The sequence below is a fragment of the Drosophila takahashii genome, chromosome 2R (assembly GCF_030179915.1).
Source record: "Drosophila takahashii strain IR98-3 E-12201 chromosome 2R, DtakHiC1v2, whole genome shotgun sequence".
Lineage (NCBI taxonomy): Eukaryota > Metazoa > Arthropoda > Insecta > Diptera > Drosophilidae > Drosophila > Drosophila takahashii.
The window spans coordinates 42,970,200-42,978,642 of record NC_091679.1 but is presented as its reverse complement, the minus strand read 5'-3'; positions in this window follow the sequence as shown (position 1 = coordinate 42,978,642).

Below are 8,443 nucleotides of genomic sequence, written 5' to 3'. Positions count from 1 at the left end.
TTTTAGGAAGGAAATTGTAATAGTTTTGCAATAGGATCTACACATTTTTTAAAGCTTGTTTATTTGTAACCACTGTGCAACTAGATATGAAAGATAAATATCTTCTAAGAGGTATCTTTGATGCCAAAATAATCAATATTAAACCCCAAAGAAGCAAAAGACAAGTTTCAATCAGTACTATAAGAATATTTTTCTTTTTAAAAACATTTTTCCATTTGCATTTTTTTTAAGTTTAGGAAAACCCATAACATTGAACCACTGTGCATGCTTAGAGGCTGATGGCTAACTAATGCCGGCAACTCAATGAATTCTAATCGAGATTCAAATTGTAAAAGCCCTGTCTAAGGCCTTTAGAGAAAGGGGTCTCCTTCGGCTTTTCAGTAGTTAGGGGGTTGGGGTTGTTTAGCCTCCCACCCACGACCCCCGTTGGCAATGCCAATGACAAGCAATTTGTTATTTGTGGCACCCCTGCGGCTCCGACTCCAGTGGCCCAGGGCGTAAAAACATCGACTCGGACAGATATTCTACATAAAATGAATTGAAAAATTAAAATTGCAATATGCAGGGGGCAATGGGCAATGGCTGATGGACAAAACATACATATTTTATTGGTTTCTGTTTCTGTTTGGGGTTTTTAGGACTTTTAGGATCGAAGCGAAGCGAAGCCAGTCTGCAGAAATTCGACATTTGACAAATTCCGAAATGAAATGCTCGACAAAACACGATTCAATTTGCCTTTCTCCCCGTAATAGCAGCAGTTAGCGGGAAGGAGGAGTGGGAACCTAAGCCCTATTCCATCCACATGGTTTTGGTTCCGACCTCCTGGTTTAGTCTCATTCCATACCTGAGTCCTGTATCTATGTATCTGTATCTCCGTGGCCGTCTGCATTCTGCAACTAATGCGGATTATCCCGGGGCTTTGCAAACTGCACCCAAGGTGTAAATTTGTGTGCCCGGGATTTGCATGACCAACGAATAACTGAATGATTCAAGGCAGGAGTAAGTGAATGAGTGAATGAATGAATGGGTAAGTGAATGAAGGCGAGCGAGTTGCTTAACAATTTCCGCTTAGGGGATAAACCGAAGGAGGTCAACATCCCTGTTTTTAAGCCTCTTTCACTTCCTGGTTTCGAAGATTACGTTTCTTCTGGATTTTCTCAAACCACACGAAGAGATTTTAAGTAAATTAAAGTGTAGTTCATTCTAGAAATGAAAACACGGAGAGGAGCAAGAGTTTATTTTATTTAAAAATTCCTGACTAAAAATATAATACCCCTGGCCAAATGTTTTTAATACTTATATAAAAAACCACTCACCATAAAATCACTCGACAATAATTGGAAAAATTGTTGGCATATTTTTAATCTCTTTAGATGAGCAAATATCACTTCAAGTTGAGGTCTTTCCTTATTTTTATAAACATATTTTATTTTCTGGCACATTCGTTACACAACTTAAGCCGGCAATACAATTTTTAAGCAATTGTGACCGCAAGTGTGTTTGCAGAAATTCAATTCCAAATTGAACAGCCATTCTTCAGTGACTCACTTTATGAAATTAAAATTTTCAAGTCCGAAAACAAAAATGTGCATTCTAATGCCAAACTAACTAGCTGCAATTTTTAGCTCTTAAATGCCTTTGTATAAACTATTTTGTTATGCCATTGCGTTCTGACCAGCAGGTAAATAAAAATAGTAAATAATAAATATAAATGGTAATATTGTGACCATTTTATTTGCCTTTTTCATTCGGCAAATATTTCCTGTGAAACAAAAGGCAACAATTTATGCTTTAAATTTTCATCAAGGAAATGCGCAGCATATGGAAATGAAAGTAAACAAGAGCGACCATAACACCAACAATAAACTGTACTGAAAGTGCAACAATAACAGCACCACCGAACCCACTCAACCCAACCGAATTCGGAATACGTAATATAGAGAGAAGTTTGTGCCGTGTCCTGTAATCAAACAAACATTTTCGGTGGTATCCAGGGGTGGATCTACAAAAGGGATATCCCGCATATGTCCTGCGCCACGAAACATGTCCTGTTCCTCGTGTTTCGCTGCTCGCTCCTCGTTTCCTCGATCGCTGAACTCGCACATCTGCCGTGCGTTGATTTCGCCTCCTTCCCTTCAGAGGGTTGAAATGTTTGCCCAGTTCATAGTGGTGGCAACTATTAGTGCCACACAGCAGTTGTCCGAAGGAGCCGTTACTTTTGATGGTACATGTACTCACTGGAACACCTGGACTTGGGTGGTTAGGAAATCCACAGGCACAATCTGCAGGCCCTCATTGAAGTTATAAACTTGTTTGTTATCATGTCGATTTAATTGTCTGCTGCAGTGAGATTACCACTGATTAAATGAGCAGGGAATTTGTTTATATTTATGATTATTTCTATGATGAAAAAGAATAAATCAATAAATTTCTGAGGAAGTTTCATATTTTAATTTCAATGCACATAAAACATTTTAAAAATGGTTTAACATTCATTAAACGGTATATTATTCTTGATTAATGTTGAGTATTATAATACGATTTTTGAAACGTGTACAGAATTATATATTTAACGATAGACATACATTTTCAAAGTAAATTTTCAAATTGTAAAAATGCAAATTATTCTTTAAAATCTCTCTTGTTATCTGGTACGTTTTAAATTTAAGGGTATGGCCCCTTCTGAGAGCCCATTTTAAATTGCCTAGCTACGCAAACCACAATATGTAGGTGTGTGCTTGGGACATGTGTGGCTGCGAATGCATTGCAAATGGTTTGTGGCAGGGTAATATTTAACTCGGTTTGCTCACCTCCAGGGTCCGGACTTAGGGGCCACATTCAAATCAACTTCAAGTCCATGCATTTTTTATGCCACGCCCCATGAGCCACTGGACCACCCACCGCCCACTGCCTATGACCATAACCCACCGGTGGGCCTACACGTGCATCTGACTTGTGGTCACCGGGCAGGATTCCCCCAAGAGTGGACCATGGCGATGGTCAGGGACATCTCGCCCGTGTTTGTCGGTTAATAAAATGTATGTTTTTGCTGCCTTGCGGTTGCCTAGGCTCCTGAGAAGCCCCCTCTACCCTCTTTCCCTCCCTCCCCCAAAGGAGCCAGGACGACTGTGCATACATTAACCGCCCTTTATTGAGCATTTTTATGCGATTTCCCGGTGTCGACCTGCTGCGGCTGATGCTTTTATCTGCTCAATGCGCTCGAGCGTGCCCCGGTTGCCAATGAGGCATAAATTCTTGATTTCACGCACTTTTGATTGATGGTAAAGGATGTGCGAAAAGACCCCCCAACACGGAGAAAAAAGGACAAACAAATGGACATTTATTTAAATATTTCATGAAAAGGGAGCTGTTTGAATAAAAATTATTTATAGGGATTTGAAGGTTGATCTTATTGAAAAAAAAGTTATTTTTCCAAACATTAAAAATTTTAATATTTTTGATTTATTACAAAATTAAAGTAAATAGCTTTAGCTTGCTGCTTCCATTTTTAACAAGGTAATTTATATTATGGTTCTTTGTAGAAACGATATATTTTTTAAAATTAATTTTCCGTGTGCTTAAGCGGAACAAAGGAAAGATGCTGGCTGGCTTGCAAGTTGAGGGCTCCTGTAAGGCTCTTTAAAATCCCCGAAAACGGCAAAAACACACAATATTACAATCGGATTCGATGTAAAAGCTGCGGGCCCCAAAAGATAAACAGAAAACTTATTCTCACACACAATAGAATCAAAATTCGTGTGTATTTTGTGTGTTGGTGTGACAAAAGTAGACTTGATAAGATTTTGAATGGAAAAGGTGCATCTGAAACTCAGCAGGCTTTCAGACCAAAGTATTTAATACGCGTTCACATCCGGGATTAGATAAGCCAAAGAAGAACATTTGCGAAAATGTAGGGGCATCCAAAACGGAACTAGGAATGCTCTTTTATAAAATTCATTTAAATTGAATTAATTCAAAAATATTAAAATAAAATAAAAAAAAATAATTATATATTTTTAAATAATCTTAAATTTACTTTAACCAAATATATTAAAATATTAATAACTATATTTAAATATATTTCTTAAGCTTGATAGGTCGAGTATATGATGCCATATTTCACTGTAATTAATTATCCCTATCAAAATAACATTTTTGGATTTAAAAATAATTTTCTTCATTATTTATTTGAATCATTTATCAAGAAGCTGGGAGAAGTGATATTGAGAAATTTAATTTATAGAGTAATGTTATCAATAAAAAGTCCGTACTAATGTTTTTCCTTTGGCCGCTTGGACGTGAGGATCTGCAGCTGTTGTGCTGGCTTTAATTTTCTTGGGACAGGAAGCCCACCACCGGAAAACTTTCTTGGCCTGAATGAACAGAATCGGCCGTAGTATATGGTAGTTGGGAAAAAAGGACGCGTGTCCTAACGCCTGCCAGCCGTCTGTCTGGCCACGCTTCGCAGCGCCTACGCAGAATAAGGAGGGAATAGGTGCCAGGATAAGGGTTGGGCGGGCCAAGTCCTTGAGAGGTGGGGAGGGGGTAGGGATACCATGAGGTCTTGGCACACGCCGCTGGCGTCTCAGTTGAGCGCTTCTTGGTCAGGGCCCACTGAATAATAGTTCACTTTTCATCGCAGATAAGGAAATATATAAATAAGCATTCAGATCCACCCCTGCCCCTTTCAGCCCCTTTCTCATTTGCCTCTCGCCCTCTGCCTCCTCATGTTTTTCTCCCTCTGTGTGGATTATAATTTCTGAAGACACGCAACCGAACGCCCACCAACGCCCACGTTTAGGCTGAAACTCTACAGGGTAAGAAAAATATATATGAGTTAATTTAGAAGTTATTTTAATTATTTTATAAAAGTTTCCAGACTTAAATAATTTATTTAAAAATAAATGGAATTTTAAAAAATTATTATAAAATTATTTAAGTGATAGTAACACCATTTAAAATTATTTTAAAATTTTTTTTAAAAATTTTTGAAGTGAACAAAAGAAAAGCTACTCTAAATAATTACCCATATGCAATTCCCTTGAAGTTTATTTGCTCTGATGGAAAAGCCCAACGTTCTACTCTCTGTGTATAGCTGGGAATTCATCATTAAATTACGTCTGCCAAGGAAAAGATGAGGAAGAAGCCACAGGAGCAGCAGAAAATCATTTATCCTGCCGTGGACCGAAGGCTGCTGAAAAGAGCGAAATTTTCATAGAATATTCCTGCCATGTTTGTCATGCAATGCGAGTGGGAAAAACAAATGCCCCGGCCCCGCCCTTCCGATTCCGGACGAAGCTTAGTTCATTTGCTGGCAGAAAAATAAGCTTGCCTTTGCTTTATTTAAGCAAATATTTGATATGCTCCAGAACTCCAGAACCCTGCGATGCAGCACGGCAAACGCTGAAAGCTTAAAGCATAAATCAATATTTGTCACGGCGAATGGGGAACTCATCGCATCGCAGTGGGGTTTATAATCGCATACAGGAATGTCGGGGGTTTGAAAAAAAACATAAAGCAGAGGTTGGGTTTTAATGGAGCCAACCGATAAGATAGGCCAGGTGAAGTTGAAGTTGGGCAAACAATCGCAGTCGTCTGATAAGGCATTATAGCTCTCGAAGTTACGAACGAACTCCTCAAAGGGATATTAAAATAAATATAAATATAAAAGAGCCATTCGGTCTTGTATTCAAATTAAACCCTATTTTCCGTTCGCTTTTATTTGTTAGCCGGCACGAATAAACCAAACACATTTTTTCATCGCGAAAAGCAACGCGGCAAAAAGGAATTGCATTTTTATTGCTGACTGCATAAAAGAGAACGTGGGAAACCATTTTTTGTTCCTTATTTAATCTATAATAACTTTCTGATTGCGATGATTCGCGGTAGAACATAAAATATAAAAAGGACATAAAAGCGTGAACTACATTTATGCGTTTTCACCCAATAAAAATTACATTTTCATTACTACTAGCAGTATCAATTGCCCTCTGTCCATCTGTCGGTCTTAAACTACTGCAAATTGAGTATTTTGTTGTACTTTGTTTATGTAGATACTTTAGACTTACTTTTTCTTTCAATATTGGCCCTTTGACCAATTAAACTTTTAAAAAGAAATTAAATTTGTGGAAAATCTCAAACTTGTTGAGTTGAGAAAGTTTTGTTATAACTTCAAGGAGAAAATGTATTAGAAAATTTAAGAAAAGTTTAATTTCTCTTAAAATAATTGATTGGGCCGTTTAAGTATTTTCTAATGAAATTTAAAAGTAAACAAGCTTAGGTCCCTGTAAAAAATGAATAAAAAATAAAATGTAGGGAATTATAATTATAATTGAAATAACAGGAAATCTCAAGTAATTTCATTTAATAAATTAAAAATTAAAGCTTGAAAACTTGTTGATAAAATCTTAATGAAAAGAAGAAAGTTTATCAGACAATTTAAAGAAAAGTTTATGTTCACTTTCTTTTATGATTTATGACAATTTCAAGTAAATAAATATTTATCAAATGGCTTTAAAATTGTAAGAAGTATTTGTAAGTAATTTTGAGATTACTGTTTCGATATTGGAACCACTATTTTTGTAAGGCAGTTCGTAACTAAACGGTACGAAACGCAACGCTTGGCTACTGCTGCACTTAAGTAGGTTTGGCAGCACAGCATCTAAATTACATGGCCCACTGGTTGGATCCTGGCTTACATCCGTTTCTGGCCATCTGGCTGGAGGTTGGACTGGCTCAGTGCTGCAGCTACATTCAATTAATTTTACACGATGTAGCGAAAATCCAGCCCAGAATCATGAAAGAATATCCAGTGGGTGGGGGGGTTGCACAGCCAAACTAACGATAATTTTCCAACAGAAAAGGACGAAAAGAAAGGGAAAGGAGCGGGAAGTTTAAAGCAAAAACTACGTTGTAATAACATTTTAACGATATTAGCACGAAAAATGTGGCCCGGCATACAAAAGCGGAAAGTGGAAAGCTTAACGATGCTAAACGAGTGCAGTCTGTGCGTTAGTATGTGTGTGTGTGTGCGACAGAGAGGACCAGATGGAGTGAAAGAGAGGCCAAAGGATGCGACACTCACACTAACACACCAACACATGTAAAGCGAAGGCTGTTAGCTTCGCTTTTGCGGCTGCCAAAGAAATCTGCAGCGCAAATTGTTCAAATATTTTGGCTTTGCCACGCACACAAGCACATGCAGCTTTCGCCACCCCCTTAACCCCCCTAACCACCCCCTAAAAACCCCCCGTTGTCTCTTTTCTTTTCGCTGGTGGACCGAACAACAAAGCATTGTTCAAATGCAGCGAGTTGTTACATAATCCTCGCTGCCTCCAAAAACATATGTTATTGCATAGCCCCCTCGTTTTTGACCCACCCACCCAAATCTCCCCCAAAAAACCACACTCCTCCACCAACAGCCACATAATGGCAAAGTGAAAAGAGTTTTGCTTTCGGCGGCCTTCTTAAAGCGCCAACTCGCGAGCTGCCATCGTATTATATATCCCACAGCATAAATCCATTTATACACTGGAAAACTTTGTGGGTTCTATTGGTTACAATTATATCAGGAAAACTATTTTATGATTTCAAGATTTTTCAGAAGTTCAAAAATTTATCATTTTAGATCTCATAACAATTTTAAAATATATTTTAATTGAAGCATATATAATTTTTAACAAAACTAACTAAAAATCTTTTGTTAACTTTTGTTTTTAAATTGTAAATTAAATATTTATGAAATTAAATTTTTCCCTTATTAATTTGGTACCTTTTATAAAGTTTAAAAAGTATGTTGAAAATACAATTTTAACTTCCCAATAAAAGCACTTGAGAATTATAGGCATTCGTCAAACAAAAAATGTTAATTACATATTTAAAGTACAGGAAAGTAGAAAGAATTTCTCAAGTGCTTTTCCCCGCCCACTCGCGTTGCCCCGCCCCCTTATCCTTTCGCCATCGCGCCCACAACATCTCTTTTCGCCATAAAGCCGTCTCACTTACTCATTCGGGATGCGTGCGCCCAAGTTTATGCAATGTTTTTTCGCTTGTTTTGCGGCATTGTCAACAGTTTTATCCTGTTCACCCCGCCTCCACCTCGCATATCCTTCCACTTTTCGCGCGCTTTTCTTTCTTTTGGCTTGTTAATATAAAGCAGGCGCCATCGCCATCGCCATTGCCATTGCCGCATTGTTGTTTTTGCAGATAGGCCAGCTCCGCTCTGTTGGTCCACACTTATAAATTGTGTGATTTCCCCCCAGCGTCGGTTTAAACAACAATGTGCGTCAAGTGAAGCGTGTACATGAGTGCGAGTGCGAGTCCTTCGTCCTGAGAGCGCAAGTGTGTGTGTGAGGCGTTAAAACAAAAGTCAACAAAGCCCCCGCACCACACACACACTCTCCAGTGTCTCTGTGTGCGTGTAAGCTACTAAAATAGTAAATTA